The following is a 23,600-nucleotide window of genomic DNA, read 5'->3' as shown; positions in this document are numbered from 1 at the left end:
TGTGTCCCGAGTCTCAGCGCTTTGCCGATCGTAACTGACATTACCTCCCCGAGAAATCGGCTCTCTGGTGGGCCTCTCCTTCCTCCCAGGCCACCGGACAGATGGACCCTCCCAGCACAGGCTTGCATCAGGACGTGGAATTCAGCAGCTGCGCGTCGGACCTGCCGCTTCAAAGAACAATTTTAATTGAAATGGTAATGACGAAGTTTCTTCCCCACAAAGACAGCATGTGCATTGTAAATACCGAGTCCCCTTGCCTGGAAGCTGGCCCAGGACACAAATTCCTACTAAAGAGGGCTGGTCCCTGCCTGGTACCCTCTGTGCCCAACCCGAGCAGACCCGGAACTTGGTGGCAGGATGAAGCCCGTCTCGCTGCAAGGTATGTCATGGCGGCTGCACGAATGACCTCCCAAATTCTAACACAGGTGAGGAATCCCCTCTCCATGGCAACCTGGCATGTGGGCCAGCCTCCCAGACACTCACCACCGGAGTCTTTGTGGTGGGTGGGTGTGGGGGGTGCTTTTGCGTTTGACCCCTCTGGGAAATCGGTCACCGCCTCTTGAGAGGGACTGGAGGACAGAGAGAACAGGAGGGCAAGGCGAGGTGATGAAGCCCTGCCCCCCCTCTGCCTCCAGGGCCTCCGAGGCCCCATCCTGAGAGCGTGAAGGGCAAGAAACAGAAAGAGAGATGCTAAGGAGAGGACCACATTCCCCCGGGGACGTCCCAGGAGATTAGGAAACTGCACTTGGGAAACTCTCGCTGCTCTTCTGAGATGTGTGAGCCCACAGCGCCCTGGAGAGAGCAGCCCTCAGTGGGGGCGAGTGGGCAGCCTGAGCGGGCACCCTGAGTGGTCACCCTGATCAGACACCACAGCTGGGGGCAGTTCCATCTCCTGCGGTGCTGCCGTCTGAATATAACTCTCCCCATGAGAAGAACGCTTCCAGGGCAGGCTTTGGTGCTTGTCTACAGGACTGAAGGCCGGGTCCTTCCATATCAGACCAGCCTGAGAAGGAAACGTTAAGCCCTCCTCGCACTGCCCAGGCGTCCCCAGCCTAGCCGGGCGGAGGCTGGGGGAGCAGAGAATGCTGGGGGTCCCCAGCAGCTGGCAAGGAGAGAGGGGTCCCCTCCAGTACACGTGGTTTGTCCCACAAGTCTAAGGTGACAGCCCCGCCCAACAGTTCTGTCCTGTTTCCCCACTGGGAATGATGACTGCATTTAAGGCCCCTGTACAGGGCCTGCCCTGTAGGAAGCTTTCCACAGCGTGAGCCAGGCTGGTGAGTCATGGCCTGAGGCCACTCGTCCAGCAGAGGTATTTGACACCGAGCCGGGCTGGGATCGGGGTCCCAGCATTCATGCAACAAGTGTATGGTGCAGGCTCCCCTGTCTGTGCCAGGTGCTGGGGTGACACTGATAGGGACAGAGTAAAGAGACAAAGTAGGTGACTGAATAGTTAATCCCACTAAGGGATTGACAGTAAAAAAAATGTATGGGAGACCCACATAAGTTAATGATCACTCAAGAAAACAGGTTTATTCAACCACAAAACCAAGCAGGCCTGCTTAGCAGCAAAACCCATGCAGCAGAAGCATGAGACATGTCCCCAAACAATAAAACAATGGTGGCATGAGACCCACATCTTGCCCAGTGAGCTCAGTAAGTTAATGACCCCTAGGACACGCTCTCTGCACACATAAAAAACAATAATTTATGGAAAGCTAACATTTCAAAGTGAAAGACCCTCATTGTACTGAGACCTGACATAATTCTTCCATAGTGCCAAGACAGTCCTAGCTTCACCATGTAGGGACAAGGAAGCTCCCCTGCCCAGCCTGAAGGAGGAGCTGATGATGGAAGCATGACATCTACTCAAGAATGAGGAAGAAGGTGGCCTTTTCCCCGTCCCACTTTTCCTTTGATTATAAAACTGTAGCCCACTATGTTCTCAGGGTGGCACCCTCTCACCTGCCGACTTGTAAGCCTCACAAGCGTCCTATTCTAATAGATCACTTCTTATCTATCACTTTGCCTCTCGCTGAATTCTTTCTGTGCTGAGACATAAAGGACCAGAGCTCCTTGGAATCCCCTGAAACGCCACCTAGCGGTTTCAACACGGCGGGCTCTCACCACCGGGCCCTGGAGCCCAGCCCCGAGCTCACCCCTCCCCTCCCTTCGGGCCCCCCAAGGCTCCTGAGTTCCCACTTCCTTCCTGGGACCCTGCTCAGAGCCTGGGAGCAGGGCTGCCAGGCAGGGACAGGAGTCTGCTCTTGTTCTGACCCAAAGGATTCTGGGGGTGGCCTCCCAGGGCGACAGGTCATCAAAGGAGAGATGCTCATGGACCGGGGTGTCCCAGAGCCACCGAACAGACCACAGCCCGACTGCCCACTGCAAGGAGTTTGGAGTCAGGAGATGGGCTCTAGTCTTGTCGTCACCGATGATTAGATTTGTGGCCCTGGTCAGGTCACTTCTCAGAGCCTCAGTTTACCACCTGGAAAATCAGAGGACTGTGGCAGACAGACAGAGGGACGCTCGACCCCCTCCAGCCCCGAGCCCTGCAAGCGAGACCACGGGTGGGGCAGGGCTCCCTCCCGGGAGTTCAAGGAGAAACAAAAGCCAGGCGCCCAGACTGTGGCCAAGATTTATCCCCTAAGCAGAATCCCTTTTAATTCCTCTATGAAGGTGAGTGGTTCTCTGCATCCCGGGCTTTGCTGGCCTGTCCCATCCATCAATGGGGCAGTGCTGCGCTGGTGAGACCCGGCACTAATTCACAGTAGGAGATCTCGGGGCCGCGGCCCCACGAGGACATCCTTCATGCCCTGTCAGAGCACCTCGCCCTTGGCCTACACTCCATCAGGCTGGGGCCGCCCGGTGATGAATGGCCCGCAGACCCCACCCCATTGTGACACATGGGAGGCTAAGCAGAGAGCCACAGCACGAGGGGCCCCTTGGAGCTGGACGTGACCAACCTGGACCTTGCCTCTCCGAGGTGGCCTGTCTCACCTTCGGCTCTCCAGCTGTCCTAGACACTGGGGTGGATTCCCTTAGGAGCAGGGCTGTGGACTCTGGGTCCAGCACAGCCAGGTGACTGAGCACAGGTGGACGCATACCTGCACATCCATGGGGCAGCCAGGAGCAGGTGAGCCTGGAGCTGAGGGTGCAGAGGAGAAGGCAGGGGAGAGGGTGGAGGAGAAGGGAGACCATGGTGGACCTGCGAGGCCATGAGAAGGACTTGGCTTTTGCTCCTAAGGACGTGGGAAACCACTGGAAGCTTCTGAGGAATGGCGTGATCCGATGTACGTTTTTAAAGGATCCTCTGAGGGCTCTCAGAACAGACCTTTGGCGGGAGCAGAATCCTCCTGCGGGGCCGGGTGGTGGGACCCAGAGACAGCGCTCCCTTTGGGAGGTGGTGCTGACCAGATTCGCTGACCGACCAGCCGGGGGGCGTACGAGAAAGGAGAGGAGGTGAGGATGGTCCCCAGGTGACCATTTGCCGTGACGGAGAAGCTGTGAGGACAGCAGGTGTGAAGGAAACGTCAAGAGTCTGCTCTTACAAACACATCAAGTTCAAGAAAGCGGCAGCAGGAAGCACACGCCGCATGGCGAGCAAGGAGGCCTCGAGCCCTGACTGTGTCTCAAAATGCTGCCATGCAGCAATAATAGCAAGCGGACTGGCTTCTCTCCATTTGTTATTATTTTTATATTTCTGCACATGCAAATGCAAATGCATCCACATTTGCCCCCATCCCAGCAGGATTACTCCCACCCTCTGCCTCTAGGGAGGGGCCACTGCTATGAGGCACCCAGTGGACACCAAGTGGACACTTGGAGAGGGTGGTCGAGGGGCCACGTCCAAGTTCAGGAGAGAGTCCTGGGCAGGACAGTGCACTTGGGTGTTAACTGCACACAGGTGTCATTTTGAATATCATAATATCATTAATCTGAATATCATAACCCAGTGTAGATGGAGAAGAGACCCAAGGAATGAGATCTGGGGCCCCAACACCAGGATTCAGCAACGGTGAAGGGGATGGAGAAGGAGCTAATTGCACGGGAGGAAGAAAAGCAGGAAAGTGTGATGTTCAAGTGACGTCCAAGCTGTTCACAAGTCAGGTAAGATGGTTAGAGAAGTGACAGTTGGACTTAGCAACGTGGATGTCAGGAGTGGTCTCACAAGTCAAGTTTTGGGGGTGGAAGAGGGACAAAAGTCTGATTTGAGTGGATCCGGGGGAGAACAGGGGAGGAACGGGAGGCATCAAATCTGGACAACTGGGGGAACTCCCTGGCGGCCAAGTGGTTAGGACTCTGTGCTCTCACTGCCAAGGGCCCGGGTTCGATCCCTGGTCAGAGAACTAAGATCCCACAAGCTGCACAGCATGGCCAAAACAAAAACCGAAAACAAAACCTGGATAACTGGGAGAGCAGAGAATGGACTTGACATTGGAGGGATGACCCAGGGTCTTCTCTCTCTAAGGTGCAGAAGCTGATGGCAATGACTTGAGCAGGCAAAGAGACAAGGATCCTTGTCAAGAGACAATTTAGGGACAAGGCAGGGGGTCAGCCTTCCTAGGCACTCAGAGAGGGAAAGATGTAGGGTGAAGGGGCAAAGATGCAGGCCGGAGAGGTGCTCACGGAAGTCCCTTCTTGTTGCTCATTTCTCATAGGAAGGAAGGTGTCGACTGAGCGATGGGTGGGGAGGCATTAGAGGTTTGAGAGATGGGATGAAGGGCTGTGCAAGGGAGGGCTCTGGGAACGGGCTGAAGAAGTACAGCATGATTATGACCAGAAAAGGGGGCCACGGGATGTTAGTGGTCAAGAGTCTGCAACGGGACCCGTCGTCACAGGTGCGGTGGGTCCTCTGTCAGCCATGGCCAGCTGTGCAGGTAAAGGCTTGCAGAGAGGGAGAGCTGGACTTAACCAGCACCGGGCAGATGTTGCCAGAATAGTACAGGGGAGAGCATTCAAGGCTTGGAGCACACATGCAGAGGGACCCTGGGTGACAAGGAGGAAGAGGCACAGGGTGGGGGAGGGGAGTGCAAAGCTGGGGGGCCTGGTGGAGCTGAAGGAAGTTGAATCCTGGGTACGCGGGGGGTCATCTGGACAGAGAAGTGTTTGTAGCTGGTTGGAGACAGAATGTTTGCAATTCCTGGTGAGATGAGGTCTAGGGCTCACGATGGGAGTAGAGCTTGCGGTCATCTACCGCAGTGTCACAAGCCACCCCGAAACGTAGGGACATGAGGGACAAGTTGTGCTGCCTTCCGCAGTGCTGTGGGTCGGCTGGCTGGGCCACTCTCACTCGGGCATCTCAGGTAACTTCTATCTCACCTGAGATACCTCTATGTCTCAGCCACATAGCGACTGGAGCAAAGTCACCCAAGGCTGAAGGGCTGGGCGTCCGGACAGCTCACGCACGAGACTGGCAAGGGGCACTCCGCTGGGCTGCGATGGACGTGCCTCCACGTGGCCTTTCCGAGGGGCTTGGGCTTCTCACAGTGAGACGGCCAGGTCCAGAGAGGGAGCCTCCCAAGACTGTGTGTCCCAGGAGACCCAGCAGGAAGTTTCTAGGTTTCTTGGGGCCCAGCCTGGTAAGTCCCAGGACATCACCTCCTCCACACATGTCACTGATCCATCCCAGACTCAAGGCGAAAAGACTGGGCTCACTCCCTGATGTGAGGAGGGAGGGAGGAAAGGGTGGGTGGGCCCTCATGAAAGATCCCAGAGCCTGTCCTCCCCGCCGCCACCTTGAGCCCCGAGCCAGGGCACCACATGACAATGTCCTCCACGCTCTTGGAAGCCACCCACGGTCTGTGAGGAGCCCTCCAGCATCTCTGAGGTGTTGCCAAGGGACCACACTCTTGACACATCCTGAGGCTGTCTCTTACTTTGAGAGGCTTGCCACTGAGGAGTGGTATTCACACCTTACCACATGTGGCAAAAATTAACCAGTTTGTGCTTTCAACATTCCGTCTGGAAATCTCCGGAGCCCAGTCCACTGGTTCATGAGATATATTTTCTGTTTTCATGGAAACACTGTTGTCAGACTTTCCAGCAGGACACAGCGGGGTCGCCTTTCTCCAGCCTCTGATAACAGCACCCCCGTCTTCCTCCAAGCCCCTCAGGCCTTCGGTCCCAAAGTTGGGGCCACTTGTTTTAGGCTTTTGTGGTGGCCACGCTCCCCTTCCAGGTACCAACTTTGTCCTGATATCTATAGCTGAGTATCTACTACGCCAAAACGTAGTGGCTTAAAACAGGATTTATTCTTACCTTTCACTTTTCTCTTTTTCAGCCCACTTTTAGTGGGCTGAGTGGACCAGGCTGGGTGGTCTCACGGGGTATCTCATGTGTCATCATCAGACAGCACCGGGACTGGTGTCATCAGAGGGCCTGGTGCTCTGGGCGCTGGGATGGCTCACTTACACGGCGGGCAGTTGGTGCTGTTGGCTGGGAGCTATGGACAGACGTTCCCTCACCTGGCCTCCGCATGGCACAGGAGCCCCTCAGAGCGGAGCTTGGGTTCTGAGAAAGCACATCCCACCTTCCACTGGTCAGCAACTCACCAGGGCCAGCCCAGATTCAAGAGGGGGAGCTCTGCCTCTTGGTGTGAGAAGCGGCATGTCCCACAGGGAGTGAAGGCACAGGGGACAGCCACCTGTGGGGACAAGGGACACGATCCTCGGAAGGGAGGAGGCTGAGGAATTGGGACACTGGGGTGTTGGAAGGAACATCTCCATGGATATGAAATGCAACAAAAACGATGACACGTGTGGACAGCAGGGAGCTGGTCCTCAGAGACGCCAGCAACAAGGAGTGGGAGGTAGAAGATGGGTGTCAGAGCTGAAGTCTTAGGAGGAGAGAGGAAGGATGGGCAGGATGGGCAAAAAGAAGCAATGGGTCCTGTGACAGAGAGAGGAGCCCCGTTGGGGGAGCTGGGCCGGCACGGAGAGCTAGGTTTCATTTAGTAAATAGAATTCGGAGAGCATCACAAGTGGCATTGGGGAAACAAACCCATTGCCCGTGGGTTCTGGATGATACCATGGAAGGAGGTCAGGCTTTTGGGGGAGGGTGGGAGATGGCATCAGGGTAGGGGCACCAGGGCTGCATGGAAGGAAGGGTGGCCTGGGAGTCCTGCACTTCCTGCCGTCACAGACATGAACAGGGACAAGGGGCAGAGATTGGATCTTGGCTCCAGGGAAGATGACAGTGGGTGAGTGTTGGGGGGAGAGAGAGGGAGGCAGCCAGTGATGGTGGCATGGAGTCGGGGAGGGGAACTTGTCGGAGATGCTGTCACATTGTCGCATTGCATCCCCAGGCTTGCAGGTCTCAGCTTCCCAGAGAGACTTTAAACTTCTCTTGGACATGAACCTGCCACTCGTCCTGCCAACCTCACCATGGCCAGTCCAGTGCCCTGCAAGAAGCAATGCTGCGGAGACCCCTGATGACAGGTGGGCATGTTCCTGGGATGCCCTGTGCCTGTCCTGCTGGGATGCAGACCCCCTTGTAAATTACAGGACATTCCTGGGAGGAGGAGCCTGGACCAGTGTCGAAAGATGGAATCTGCTGAAAGAAAGACGACCCGATCTTATTCTCACTGGTCCCAATCAGAGACAAACATTCCACGAGTCTCTTGATTATCTGTCGGGTTCCAAAGCTCGTGGGATTTGGAGGGAAGAAAACCCACTGTCTCATGGTTGATGGAAGAGGCAGGCCCACGGGAAGCTTGGCATAACTCAGGACAGTTTCTGGAAGTTTCCAGCCTCAGGTTGCCTCCTGGTGTTGAGCGGATAGCCTCTATGGACCACCAGGTTCTCCCTAAACTCCCATCACTGGAGAGTGGCCCGTGGGGCAGGGCATCTCTCGTATCACAGGGGAAAGTGTGCCCTTGGGGTCAGGAGCATAGACTCTGAATCCCAGCTGTCCCGGCCAACCCCCGCCCTGTAACTGCACACACGTGACTCAGGACAGGGACCTTCCCTCCGACTCGGTTACTCTACCCGCAAGATGGGGGGCAAGTGGGGGTGACGAGCCCCTGGGTTGTTGTGAGTTAATATTTGGTGCTTAGTGCAAGAGTGTTACTGGCTGAATATGTCTCCCCAAAATCCACATGTTGGAGCCCTAACCTCCCAGTATGATAGCATTTGGAGGTGGGACCTTTGGGAGGCGACTAGAATTAGATGAGGTCATGAAGGTGGGACCCAGGATGTGACCATCCTTCATCATTCCCCATCATCTCTCTGGCCCCCGCCCTCTGACAGGCCTGGACCCCCAGGGCCCAGGGTCCCTCACTGATGAAGGAACAGGACAGTTGCCTGCATCTGAGACTTTGCACACGAATCAGTCAGGCACCGCCATGACCTGGAATTGTTCCAAGAGCTACAGTGAGCAATGGGGGAGAAAACACAGACAGAAGCCTCCTTCACACCAGCCTGCTGTTGGCACTGCCCGGGAAGGAGGAGGGTGGGGCTGCAGGGAGGCGAGCATCCACCTCCTCCAGGACAGGCTGCTGTCTCACTGTCGTTTTATGAGCTGGGGGTGTGAGAGCTGAGATGGCAGAGGAGGTGGGACAAGTGTCAGAAAAGAGGAGCCTGCGATCTACGGGGAGCGTGACAGTTTCCAAGGCTCTTTCACCTGCTTGTTCTCCTTAACCCCCACCACAAGCTCAACAGACAGGCAGCATGACGCCCCCATTTCACGGAAGAGGAAACTGAAGCCCAGGGGAGGCAGGTGTCCCATCAAGGAACCCAGAGACCACCAGGGCAAAGGCAACTGGCCCCAGGGTCTTTCTGGACTTGAGACGCCTCTGGTGGGCACCAGCTTTTCTGTCTGACCTCTAACTGTGGCCTCAACTTTGCTCTCTGCTCAGAGAGATGCCCTGGGATGGATTCTGTGGGCCGGAGACCCGGCCAGGAAACGGGCTTTGCGGTCATGGCAAGGAGTGGGCATGGGGGCAGCTCTGGGGAGAATTCTGCTCCCAGAATCTCTTCACCACCTGTTGGGCGTCTCAGGACACTGTCCGAAAGTGCTGGGCTTCCCTGGTTCAAGAGCAGAAGGCAGGGTTGGGACTGCTTTCCGCTCTGGATCCCAAGCTCCCACCTTTTGCAAGCCGTGTGGCCCCTGATGTGGTGCCTTAACCCAGCCAAGCAGCCAGCCGGGCCTTCGGGCAAGTGTCTGTAAGCTCTGAGTCTCCCTGGAGGTTCTTCTGAGGCCCATCAGTGACCCCTGGGGCAGGAGAAGGATCTGTGAACGCCAGGGAAAGTGGGGCAGGGCGGGGAGCACAGGAAGGGGGCCCAGCCCAGCAGGGCCCCAACCTCCCTCCCCTGATCCTACCAGGGAGCTCAGAGGAGTGGAAATTACACCTCAAGAGGCCACCCAGCTGGAGGGAAGGGAGGTAGGGAGGGGAGCAGTGTCCTTCCAGATGCTTCCAGTGCCAGGGCCTTCCAGAGCCCAGGGAGGCAGGTAGAGGCAGGCACACAGGAGCAAGGGGTGCGTGCTCAAAGCTGGCCACGGGATCCGAGGACCCCAGCGGTGTGTGCAGCAATACAGAGCGATCTGCCTCCCACCCCTCTGCTGACCGGGACCCTCCAGGCGGGCCTGTCCTCCAGGGCTTCGGTCTGACCCAGGAGAGTAGGAAATCTGTCTGTGACTCTTTGACAGGTCAGGACACTTCATTGCAGAGAAGGAAGGGACCAGTCCCCCTCACCCTGGGAGATGGTGACAAAGGGTTAGACAGACACTGGGGTCCTCAATGCCAGTCCATACCACTTTCCTCTCTACCTCCTGCTTTGTCTAAACTGGGCCTGAACCCAAAATACGGGTGAATCCCCAGACCCACCAATTTATTCTAGTAATTCATTCTGTGGACATAACCTGATGCTTTCTCCATGCAAGGTGGTAAGGCAACATGGTAGATACAGTGCAACCATTGGCTAAAGGAATAAAGGACCGGAATGGAAAGGAAAATTTAAAAAAAGAATGTATATATGTGTGTAACTGAATCACTTTGCTGTACAGCAGAAATTAACACAACATTATAAATCAACCATACTTCAATTTTTTTTTAATTACTTTGGATTTGGCTCAAGAAGTAGCATGCTCACTGAACTTTGTCATCCCACAATGGACTGACCCAGAACAAAATCAGAGGATCTGCCTGTAACTAAAATTGAATGGACTTTTAGCCACTGGTCCTTCGAGCCGTCAGCTGTTGGCTGCAAATTCAGACTGAGCCCCCTCTGCTCACATCTCCTGGCCGGGTTCCAGCATCCAGGATCGAGGCAGGCAGCAGGCACACACTTTGAGGCAGGGACACTGGTGTCCTCTCTTACTTTAAAAAGTGAATCAGCAACAATAACCACCAGCTGCTGTTTAGGACAGTGGCCTGGCCCTGCCCACCAGGTGCTCACCATCTAAGAGACGGGGCACAGAGACAGCAATCGGAAGCATTGGGGTGACCAGGAGGGACACCCCCATTCTGAGGGCAGAGGGTAGCAGAAGTCAGGGGGGGCTTCCTAGGGAAGAACCTCAAGCCTGAAGTTGGAGCTTGACGGTTAACTTGAAGGAAAACTCCGTTAGCAGTTGGGCTGGGCTGCCGTATTCATTTTCTATTGCTGATGTGACAATGCCCCAAACTTGGTGACTTAAAACAAAACAAGCTTGTGGCCTTACAGTCGCAGAGGTCGGAAGCCCAACATGGGTCTCCCTGGGCTAAAATCAGGGTGTCGGCAGGGCTGCGTTCCTTCCGGAAGCTCCAGGGGAGAACCTGTTTCTTACCTTCTCCAGCTTCTGCAGGCGCCCACATCCCTTGGCTGGGGACCACTCCTCCACCTTCAAAGGCAGTAAAAGTAGGTTGAGTCCTTCTCACACAGCATCACCCTGAGCTCCTCTCCCGCCCTGTGGTGACATCGGACCCACCTGGATCACCCAGGCTAGTCTCCCCATCTCAAGGTCAGATGGTTGGCAACCTCAATCCCATCCACAACCTTAAGCCCCCTTTGCATGTAAGGTCCCGTATTCACAGGCTCTGGGGATGAGGGCCAGACAGCTTTGGGAGAGGAGAGCATTGCTACAAGTGTGTTACAGGAGTAGCAGATGTGTTGGTAAAAGAAGACCACGCCCAGAAGCTGGAGGAAGGGAGAATTTGTGCACGACGCATCCTAATTCTCAGTGGGATTCAAAATATATCACTTTACATGTATATAATAAGAGGTAAGAATAATAATGACAACTATAGTAAGGGTTCACCCTGGGTCAGGCACCCTCCCAGCATTGTTGCCAGGCTGTCCATCAGCGAACCTTGAGGAGATATCAGAGCAGCTGGACAGCGGGAGAGAGGCCCACGGCACCTCCAGGAAGTGTGACCAAATGAGACTTTTCCCTAAAAACAAACTTAGCTGGGGGGCCTCAGCAAGAGGGAGATTGCTGTGATCAGATATTTGTTTTAGACTCAAGCAATTCCATTAAGTCCAACCTTTCCACGTAGGGGTTAATGGTGTATCAAACAGCCATACCTGGGCGCTGATGACTATGTTTCATCAAAGCTGGCAAACCATAAAAGGCACTGTGTGCATTGAATTTCAGTTCCATAAACGGATCTAAAACTGATACCCACCTTTGCTGACATCCAAGATCAAGTGCCCTTACTGCACTAATTTTGTTTCCTTGGGATTTCAGACTGTTGCTGCAGTCTGATCCATCTGCCTCTTTGGATTCAGAGCAAGCCGCAGGTTCCTTCAGATGCTGAGCCCAGCTGGGCGAGGAGCTGGGACCAGCCTGCCCAGGAATGACGGGACACGCAGCCCTCAGGTTTCTTCCAGGGCCCATCCTGCATCAGGAGAGGGGTCTCCTGTGCAGGAGGGTCAGGGGTCATGGATCCACAAAGGGACATCAAGAGCCAGTCCTCCCTTTGCCCAGCCCCCGATTAGCAACAGCTGATGTTCACTGAGCATCTAACATGATTTCATCTGATCCTCCCAGCAACAGAGGAACACAGGACTGTTATTATCACCATCTTCATGTTACTTAAGGTGAAACCAAGACTCAAAATTAAACAAACACAGTTAAGACCTGAGTTCAGATTTTGTAGTCTAGTCCTCAGAATGCAAGTCTGACCACTCTGCAGAGAATCCCACCTGGCTGAAGGGCACAGCTATCTAGCGGGACACTTCTTATTTATCCTGTGTCAAAGTGCTTTGCAAGGGAAGTGTCTGTCCCTTCTATTCATTCATTCAATAAATGTTTGTTGAGCACCTGCTATGTGCCATGCATTGTTCTGGGGGGACGGGATGGCAAACAAGACAGACAGTTGCCCTCACAGGGCTTACATGCAAAATTATACCACTTACCATTCACCTCTGGTGGGTCCCTTTGCTGTGACTCTTCCACATGATGTCAGTTCAGCTCAATGTGTCACTGAATATTCATGAAGCACTGACTGTGCACCAGGCACTGGAGTAGACACACTGGTCCTATAACTATGGAGCAGGGTCCTGCCCTCCAGGAGCTCATCAACTGGGTACTGACTCAGCGAGGACCCTGTGCCAACACAGAACCTGGAAGGAAGGAGGTCATTCTTGAAGAAGCGATGGCTGTTATTAGAATGATGACCCTCGTCCTCACGTTCTGCATCAGGGAAACGGCTAAGTGGATCACCCAGGGCCATCAGCAAGTTGGTGCTGAAGCTGTGTATAAAAATAGCTAGAAGCTGCCATGTGTCAAGGATGTGCTGTGTGCCAGGCACTGCGTTAACGCTTCACCCCTCTGACCCCAGCAGTGACCGTTAGATCTGTACTACTGACCCATTTCCCATTGCAAGCCCACAGTGGTGACGTCCGGGTCCATGGCTTCTGCCCTCACTCACTCCCCCAGTGCAGGCACAAGCCAGGGACCTCCTGGGTGGACGACAGGGTGACTCCAGGAGGTACAGGGAGCTGGAAGTGGGATTCCTTACTCCAAAAGAGAAAAGGTAGCCTTCCTTGGGCCTCTGGTGACAATCAGTAGCATTAACAAAATTACCAGCAATTAGCTCCTAAAACCATGACAGTAGCATTAACACAATTACCAGCAATTAGCTCCTAAAACCATGAGCACCAAGATGCATTAAATCCTAATCGTCTCTGCGATTCAGGCCATGTGAGCTGAGACCCAGCAGCTGGAGGAGACCGCAAGAACGTGGCTTCAGCTGCCCCCAGGTCTGGTGACCCCCAGTCAGCCCCTCCCGCTGTGATGGGGACCCTCAACCCCTCTGGGCAGTGGGAACGTGCCCACATAGCTCTCCCTTCTTCACACCTCCACCCTCACTGTCTCGGGCCACAGTCCGGCCACAATCAAGTTCCAATTAACCACTTGCCCCAAATTAGATGGGGAGACTCCACGGACGAGAACTGACGGATGGGGTGCAGAGCAGAGAGCTGCCCTTGCCAGTCATGTTTGCTGGCTGCTATGTGATTGCTCCAGCCTTCCCTCACTTAAGGGCTGGCATGAGAGGGACCGAGCAACCAGGCAGGAGCCTCCGCATCACCCAGTACCCCAGGAGGTCCCCGGGCCACTCAAGCTGAGCCCTGCCTGCCTCCCTCCATCCCCACCCCACCTGAAAGGGACTGAGGGATTAAGAGTCTGAGAGGGACCAGGGGGCATTTCTGTTGTCCCCCCAGGCCTGTCACCTTCCTGCATCTCCAACCACATGAGGCCAGATGGGGGAGAAATACAAGGGCACCAAAGGCAGCAGCTGCCACGTGTCCACACTTGACTGTGCAGAGGCTCAGTTCAAAGTCAACACACCTTCCCTCACTTAGTCCTTCCACGAGGCTATACGTAAGGCACTATGGGTGCCCGTCTCTTATACGTGGGTACACTGAGGCTCAGAGTGGGGTGGTGACTTCCCCAGGGCCACACAGCTAGTAACTCTGAGCGCCATGATTTAAACCTGGTCTCTACAGCTGAGATCCTTAAGCCCTCTCCTATCCTCTCCCTCTTCCATAACTGAAATAAATATTTGGAGCCTTTACACTGTGCTTAGAACTGCACACCCACTCACCATTTGACCTCACCGCATCCTGAAAGGTGGGCACCATCTCTGAGGGCATTTTACAAGGAGACTGAGAATTAGGCAGACTACCTGCCACCCTGAAGTCACACAGTCCAGAGGGGACAGCCGGGATGGAGCCAGTCATAGGATCGTAAATTCTGATGGCTCTGCAGAACAAGAATGCCTTATTCGCTGCCCCATCTGGCACGTGTTGAGTTAACACGGAGGCCTAGTGCCCAGGGAGAATTTCATTTACCTCCAGAGAATGTGGAATGAACGGGGCTAAGGTCAAGCCTCAGAGGCCCCCTTAGATGTGGGGTAACTTAATCTCTCTGGACCCCAGTGTCATTATTTGTAACATGGGACAATACTACCCATTCATTGAGAAGATAAACTGAAAATATAAAGTGGAGAATGTATGCACAGTGCCTGGCAGGACGCAAACTCTCAAAAAATAAGCTCTTCCTTCTACAGCAAAAAAGCAGAAAAGTCAGGTTCTGTGCAGAAAAAAAGGATCTAAAACTCCCAGTCAACTTGCTGTAAAATTCAGCTGTCTTGCCTTAGAGAAGGGAAGTGTGTTTAGAAGATGTGGTTCAGACACCATCTTACAAAGCCGTGTCCCAGGGCTGAGTCATGAGTTGCAGGGCCCAAGGTCCAGACAGGGCCTTGGCTGCCCACGCAGGACTGAGAGCCAGTGGGAGACCCAGACCCCAGGGGAGGCAGACAGGTCACCGCAGGCCGACACATGGCAGCCTCAGGGCTCTCTGAGCCGGGAACAAGTCCCACGCCCGGCAGTGCCTGCTCCCTGCTGCACCAGGCTGTGTCTCTGTGGCAACTTAACCTGCAGGCCCCAGCACCACCACATCTCCAGCCTCGAACCCCAAACAAAGCTGAACCTGGAGTAGCCGAGCAGATGCTCAGGTCCCGGGCAGCCTGAAGAAAGCCATCAGGCCAACAATCCAAGCTGGGGGAGAGCCCGGGACCAGAGGGAGGCAGAAAACCTAGAGTGATATCGGGGTCTTGTGAATACCAGCCCGTCCTGCAGTTCCTCATCCAAAAGCATGCATGTAGATCTTCCAGAATGAGCATGCAGGTCAAATGAGATAAAGCACCATCCAGCTTGGTTACTGAGGAACAATAGCCCGGCATGACCTCAAGTCCAACAATAGGGGAGTGATTCAATTATAACACAACCGTGAAAGAAAAAGCTCTCCTGCATTAAATATAGAGTTGGAGGAGGATAATGTCCCTAACAAGTATATACATATATTATTATTTTAAAGTGATATCTTCCCACCCAACTATTTTATTTATTTATTATTTTTTTAGATGTTGGAGGTAGGAGTTAATTAATTAATTAATTAATTTTGCTGTGTTGCGTCTTCGTTTCTGTGCGAGGGCTTTCTCTAGTTGTGGCAAGGAGGGCCACTCTTCATCGCGGTGCGCGGGCCTCTCACTATTGTGGCCTCTCTTGTTGCGGAGCACAGGCTCCAGACGCGCAGGCTCAGTAGTTGTGGCTCACGGGCATGGTTGCTCCGCGGCATGTGGGATCCTCCCAGACCAGGGCTCGAACCCATGTCCCCTGCATTAGCCAGCAGATTCTCAACCACTGCGCCACCAGGGAAGCCCCCCTAACAAGTATATTTTAATTTCTGTATTTTATGTTGTGAGAGAGATCCTACATGCAAGAATCTGTGTCATATATGTGTATAGTTTGTGATGAGCATCCCTTAAGAAGGTCATGGTTGCCAGTACAGTCAAAGACCCTGGTGCTGCCCTTTGGTTATAATCCCCTCCCAACCCCAAAGAGACACCCAGCAGCCTAAATTTTGTCATTCTCTCCCTTTTTCCACATATGTATGTATTACTCCACAATATGTCGTTTCATTTTCTAGGCTTCGAATTTAACATGAATGGGTGGCATTTTTATGTTCTTCTGACATGCTTTTATGACCAACGTTGTCTTCCGTGCTTTTGTGTGCCCTGTAATTCCATCACTTCCACCCTTGGTGTAATGCACCACAATGTATTTGACCATGCTACTCTTGATGGGGTGTTTGAGTGGGCTCCTTTGTTTTTTACCATTCCAGCTAAGACTGCTGCTACCATTCGTGTGTCCTGGAGTTTCTCTGGGATTAGATGTATGGATGAGGGCTTACTGGTTTGTAAGGTAAGTGCATCTTCAAATGCAGAGAAGGGCAAACTGTTTCCCACAGGGTGCATACCATCTGCATTCCCACCAACAATGAATAAAGACCGCTGTTTTTTCATGGCCTCCCAATTTCTGGCATTGTTGTCAGTGTCCCAGCAAAAAAGCAGATTGTTCCATGAAGAGGCATTAATGAACAGACTACTTCACAAAGAGTGGACAGGGCTAAGAGAAGGAACAGAGGTGGTGAGGCAGCAGGGGACAGGCAGAGCGGGAAGCTGGTACCACCCCTAGGGGTGAGGGGATAGGGGAAGGCGTGTGGCCAGAGCCCAGCAACAGGGGAGCAGGGAGGAAGGCTGGTAGGAACTGTAGGTGTGGAGAAGGGCAGCTACAGCAGGGAGGAAGCAGAGAAGTCTCCTGGGCTCTCTCCCACCTCCCAGCCTGGGCTAATCAGAAGCCAACAGTGATGGAGCCCATGAGGGCCAGTTGGAAGGGCACAGAGAAGGGCAGGAAAATAGCCAGTCCATCAGACTTCTATATTTGTACCTAACTGTCAGGGGTGATATGGTTTCTCACTTTGATTTTAATTTACTTCCATGGTTACTAATAAGGGTGGGCATCTTTTCATAAATTTTCTTGGAAATTTATTAATATTTTTCTACAAAATGCCCGTTTGTGATATTTGCATGCTTTTCCTATTGATTTGCAGGATTTCTTTGTGTCTTGAAGGTACTAATTCTCTATCAGTTAATGAGTAGTAAATACCTTCTCCAGTTGGCAGTGTGTCTTTTGCCCTCTTTATGGTACCTTTGGATAAATAGAAGAACTTAGATTTTCATATTGTTGACTGCACTGACCTCTTCCTTGATGATTCATTTAATAGTGTGTGTATGTTTATTTTGTGGGTTTACATTCATTCTCCTATATGCTCTTCTAAAAGTCTTAAAGTTTTGTTTTTCACTTTCATGTGCTCAATCTAGCATGTATTCTTTATTTCTGTGAGTTCCATGAAAGGGTGAGCAGATGATATCATTTTTTCACAAGAATAAACCATTGGTGCAGCATTATTGATGTACTGACTGATAGATTAACCCTTCCTTTCTCCACTGATCAACAAGGCCACCTCTGCAATATATCCTTTTGTCTGTTGCTTTGATAAGACCATAATGTCTTGATTACTATGTTTTTTTAATAAATCTTCGTATCAGAATGAGAGAGTTCCCACATTCTATATTTCTTCTTCAAGGGCATTTTGGCTGTTTTCTTTCATATAAAGTTTGAAATCACAGGTCAAGTTCCACATGGCACCCTACTGGAATTTTGGTTGAAATTACACTGCATCTATAGGTCAATTTGAAGAGAATGGACATGTTTATAATATTGTCTTGAATTATCCATAGCTATGCAATATTTCTTAATTTCTTTAAGTAATTTAAAGAAGTCTCCAACAAAGTTTCAAAATTTTTAGTACAAAGATCTTGCATAGCTTCCATCAGGTTTATTCTTAGTCTCCCTTTATTGACATTGCTATTAGTAAATTCTATTTATTTCATTTAAATGTTTAATTCATTGATGTTGGTGTGTAGAAATGTAATTAAATTTTATATTTATAATATATCCAGTAATCTTACTAAACTGTCTAATTAACTTGTACAATTTGTCTCTACATTATTTTGGATTTTTCTAAGACAAGCATATCATTCTGGACACACTGACAGTTCTATAGTACTTATTCCTTCTGATCTGTTTATTTTTATTTATTTTTCTTTTCATAGTGCACTGTTTAGTTCCTCCAATACTGTGTTGAGTAGCAGAAGGGATAGCGAGCATTTGTGGCTTGAAAAAATGCTTCAAGTGTTTTGTCACTGGATATGATATTTGCTAAAGATTTCTAGATTCTGCATTGCTGCTCTGGAGTTTGAGTAAAATGAGCTTCTATCATAAAAGAGCATTGAATTTAAGTAAACCCTTTCTATATATGCATTAAACTGAATGTATCTTTTTTCCCTTTAAGCTGTTAACATGGAAGAAATAAATTAATATATTTTCTGTTTTGCTTTTTGGAATGAAATCAACTTAGTCACAATAGGTTATCTGTTTTATACTATGCTGCTGTATTTGGTTAGCATGTTTTTAGTATTTTTGCATCCATGTTCATGTCTGAGATTAGCCTATAATTTTCCTTTCTCAAACTGTCCTTGTTTTGATATCAATATTATATCCTTATCATATGTTAATTTTGTAAAACTATTCCCTGAAAACATTGGTGTAAGAATAAAAATATTTTTTTAAATGTAAAACCCAAATGTAAAATTATCTGGGTCTGGTGTGCTTTTTATAGGAAGATAAAGAACTAAATTCACTTTCCTTAATGGTTATAGGAATATTTAGATGTTTCATTTTTCTTTAGTCAGTTTTGGGAATTCATACTTTCTAAGGATTTTGTCCATTTTGTATGTTTTCAAATTTACTGGCTCAAAATTGTTCATGATATTCTCTTATGAACATCTACCCTTTCCATGAAATATTAGGGAATAAAGTGGTCAAAAAATAGCCTGTAAAATATACCAAATTACACATCAAAAATATAGGAGTATTTATTGCTAGAGTAATTACTCCTGATTTATTAATGAGCTTTGTTTTCTTCTTTATACTATTTTATATTTTCCAACTTTCCATAATGAACAAGTATTGCTTTTAAAACCAGAGAAAACACACAAATATGATTTGTTGTCAAAAAAAAGATTAAAATATTTAAGAAAAGTAAAGCTGGATTATTATTAAACAATATTTGCTCACTTTCCTCTCTGTCTGTTCTTAACTCTCCACCACAGGCCCTACCCCATCCTCTGGACCTTTCCCTTCCTTCTCCCTTCAACACCCTCCTGATGGCTGTCCATTGCCCTGGCCACCCTGAGTGACCAGTGGAAACTGTACCTTGAGCAAAGGTACTACTCCCTTCTCCCTCCCCACCATCTCCCTGTTGGCCAGATCTTGGGGCTTGTTCTTTCCCTGGTCTTGCTTCAAATCTCATGAGAGCTCCAGATCTAGCCTGTTTACTCTCAGATAATACAAAAGGCTTCCAGTCACTTTTGGTCACAAAAACCTGTCACTTCAGTAATGAAAAGTCCAATATGATTTAATAGTCAAAACTCCAAGCATCATTTAAGGTTAAAGGCCCCCATTTCCAGCCAAGACCAGCTTGATGGCCCAGCCTCTTCTGTCACACTCCTCGCCCTGAGTGCTAGCTGTGCCTTCAGACACCCCTCTGACCACAGCCAGAAGTCAGGTAGGAGGGGCAGGAAGCTTCTCACATGTCTAGGACCAATGTCAGCAGGCATTGGTCTCTCCCAGCCATGGACCACCCACAGATGATCAAAGCAGTGGCCACTACTGGGACTCATTGTGGGTCCTTCCAACGCCCCCAAGGGAACAAGTGCCGATGTAATTCATGCAATTTATGTGGTTCAGAAGATGCATTTCCCTCTATTTGGACATTTCTGTTTGCACCCCCATCCCCAAGAACTTGGATGTCTACCCCACCTTGGGCTCTCCTTGCATTCCAGGGAGACATCCTGGATGAGATTTTAAATGTCTCTGCAGTGTCTACATCTGATCTGGGAGAAACACTATGACATCCTTTCCCCTATTGTTGGTGGTCGTTCACCTGCCCCCACAGTCAGGGGGCACATGTCAAGCTCTCTAAGTGGCCAACTTGAAGACGCCTCCCTACATGCAAAGTGAAGATATATGAAGGTCCCTGCCACCCCACCCTCAGGAAGTGAGACTCACGGCTAACACCTCTTGGGTGTTTTTAGGTGTTTAAAACTCAATATGTCCAAGATTGGATTCCTCTCTTTCCTGCTAAACACTGGCTCCATCCATGTCCCTCCCCATCTCAGTTGATGGTGACTCTTTCTCTGGTTATGTTTGGGGGTTCATCCCAAACTCCTCTGTATCCCTCACAATCTCATCTAGTAGGAAATCCAACCTTCAAACCATGTTCAGAATCTCACCACATCTCACCATCCCAGGGCTGTCACCTGGTCCAGACCACCCGCCTCTCACCTGATCTTCCTGCTTCTGCCTTTCCTACACTCTGTTCATACACGAGGCTTGGAGATCCTTGAGAAAAGCCCTCCGTGGCCCTCGCCATTGCAAACCTGACAATGGCTCCCCATTGCCATCAGGGAAAAAGCCAAATCCAAAATTAGCCTACAAGCTCTCCTTGTGTGGCCTCATCACCTGTCTGACCTCACCTTCCCATCTTCCATCTTGGCCAATCACACTGGCTCCCCTGTTCTGCCAACTTTGCCAGGCCTACTCCCTACTGGGGGATTTGCATGAGATGTTCCCTCAGCCTGGAACAGCCTCCTTCAGACAGCTGCTGGGCTAATTCTCTCACCTCCTCCTCCTTCTTCCTTCAATAGTCACCTTCTCAGTAAAGTCTGCTCCGACCACTGCATTAGACATTGCTTCCTTGTCCCTTCCCCACCTCCAACACACACACACAGAGGCACGCACGCACGAGCCCTCCCCACCTCCTTACCCACAGCATATACTTCATCCTAACTCACCAGATAATCTAACTCCTTGTTATGTTCACCAGCAATTAACGACCTCTCCCCTTATGGGATGTGGGCTCCAGGAGGCAGGACCTTGGTCTACTTTGTTTACACGTGAATCTCTCATGCCCACAATGCCTGGCCCATGGCAGACTTTCAGTTCCTGTTGGAACCAATGAACTTTCCCCAGAGAAAGCCTTGAACCTCCCAGTCAGCTGAGGCTGAAAGCAGGTCCTCGGAGCTTCCACCTCACATCCAGAGCCTCACTTTGGCATGTGGCCACAACCAAAACTCAAGAGGGAAGATTTTCAGAGATTGCAGGATGACGGATGCAGACACTGCTGCAGGGGAGAAAAGTCCTACACCAGCAGCTGCTGAGGCTGGAAAGTGTCGGCCCCAGGGGGCAGAAGTGATAAAGGAAGCCCCTTTGTTGGTTGACCCTGAAGCCCCTTCCCCTCCAAGGTGGTTGCCCCTTCTCCCAATTCTTCCCCACTCATGGCATTGCATCCCACACAGTGCCAGGGAGAGTCTTACACTCCAGGTTCAAAATGCCCCAGTCAGGAGGTCTCAGCCCCCAAGAGGCGGGAGGTGGGGTAGCGATCACTTATGCTCCCCCTGCCCCGAGTAAGGAGGTTTCCCACCACTGACCATCAGCCCCAGGGGCCTCCGTCAGGCATCTCCTGCCCAGATTGGAAGAAGATGCACTTTTTCCCTCCCAGACCCAACAGCCTCAGGAATCTTGTTGATGGAAAGCTAACTCACCCACTGGCCTCTTCAGGGGCTGTCTTGATAAGTGTCTGTAACATTCTCAACTTCTTGGTGATAGATCTCAGTGATAGAGTTGCAACAGGGATGGATGCGCCATCTGGAAAATCATCAGTTCAGATGTCATCCACCCAAGTCTCCTGAATGGCCCGGCCCGTCCTGCCTCATACCCGAGCTCCTAGCCCATGCAGGGTCATCAACTCCATCAGCCAGTGGAGGCACAACCACCAAGGCTCCACGCTAGAGGATAAGCTCCTTGGAGCCCCTAGACCTTGCAGGTGATTGGTGCTTTAGGAATTGGCCAATCTCTCCAGAGGGCAATCAGAAACCTCACCCTGCCTTTGCTGGAATAATCAGGGGAGACACTCCCTCCCCAGGGTGCCCCACCAATTTCTGGGGCGTGCAGGTGGAGCTCCCAACCCAGAGGAGGCCAGCTGAGCTGGGAGGTGGGGAAGGGGCTCGCCGTCAACCTGGATTAAAGCTACCCGAAGGGGAGCTGTGAGGAGCAGGGCTCCGAGTCACTGGCTGTACCACCCACCTGCTGGGTGACCCCCTCCCCAATCTTCAGTTATCTCATCTATAAAATGGGACAAGGCAATGCCTGGCTTCTAAGGGTGTTGTGTGAAATAATTAAGATAATACATCTGTACCAGTTATGGTCCTTAGGATGCAAAGCACAGCGTCTGACTCTGGCCAATTTAAGCATTTACTGGAGGATCAGGGACACTTGATTTTACAAAATGAGAGGGAAAAGTGAAGCACCAGATATCATAAAGGAAAGGAGCTGGATCACTTCCTGTCACCTGGGCAGCAGGAACATGCTCCCGAGGGTGGCTACAACCATTTTCCATTTTTGTGAGAATCAGAATTCCGGGAGAGAGAGTCTGATTGGCTGAGTCTGGGTCATGTGCTCACCCCTTGGCCAGGTGAGGGAGGGGCTTCTCGATTGACAGAGCCACCAAGGCTGCGTGCAGGTAGTGTGGGCTCATTCTACAAAGCAGGGTTAAGTTTACCAGAAGTTACAGGAATGGATGCTGGGCTGGTGGTGGGCAGCAGGTGTTACTTGCCCTCTGCAGGTGAAGGTCCTTCCTTGATGACCAGAGCTTTGTGGGTGGTCAGGGCAGGGGACCAATTCTTTTTGTACACTCCAAGCTTCCAAACCAGACTTTGGGAACATGGGATAGATTGAGTGAGGGGAGGAGAACATCCTAGTGTTTAGCCAACCCACCAAGATACTTGGGAAAACTTGCCCACATTAACCCTGAAAGGCAGGCTCAGCATCCTGATTCTATCTTCAAGCTGTGGGGGCTTTGAGCATTTTTGCATCTCATTTGCTTTCATTTTCTACCATTTCCCCCGACCATTGCGCATAAGCCACCACAGGACAGGCAATACTATCTTCATATACGAACATGTCCATATAAAGCCCTGTGCCTGACACATAGAAGGCACTCAATAAACAGTTCTTGCTTCCATTGCTGCTCCCCTTCCCCAAAGAGCAAGTGACTCGCATTAAGAAACAAAGCAAGGGGGCTTCCCTGGTGGTGCAGTGGTTGAGAGTCCGCCTGCCGATGCAGGTGACACGGGTTCGTGCCCTGGTCCGGGAAGATCCCACATCCCGTGGAGCGGTTGGGCCCATGAGCCATGGCCGCTGAGCCTGTGCATCCGGAGCCTGTGCTCCGCAATGGGAGAGGCCACAACAGTGAGAGGCCCGCGTACCAAAAAAAAAAAGAAAGAAACAAAGCAAGACAATGGCCTGAGTGCCATTAAAACCCATTTTCCAGTGGAAAAAGTAGGGGTCTTGAATCCTAACCTGCTAGAAACTGGGTTTCTCATTTCTCTAGACCTCACCCCTTGTTTTTCAAGCCAGCCTGGTGGGCTGGTGGGTTGAGAGTTGCGTTGAGTTGCCCCCTGGGTCCCTTTGCTGCCTGGAGCTGGTTCTCCCTCCTTCCCTCCCTCCCCTCCTCCTTTCCTCTCTTCCCCTCCCTTTCCCTCCCTCTCTCATCATCTCTATCCATCTCTCCCTCCCTCCCCAGCCCTCCCCCTTCTTCACACCCCCAGCTCATCAACGTCCATGCCACGCAGCAGCTCAAATTTGCTCTGGGGT

The sequence above is a fragment of the Orcinus orca genome, chromosome 1, assembly GCF_937001465.1.
Source record: "Orcinus orca chromosome 1, mOrcOrc1.1, whole genome shotgun sequence".
Classification (NCBI taxonomy): domain Eukaryota; kingdom Metazoa; phylum Chordata; class Mammalia; order Artiodactyla; family Delphinidae; genus Orcinus; species Orcinus orca.
Note: the sequence above shows the minus strand (reverse complement) of the source record.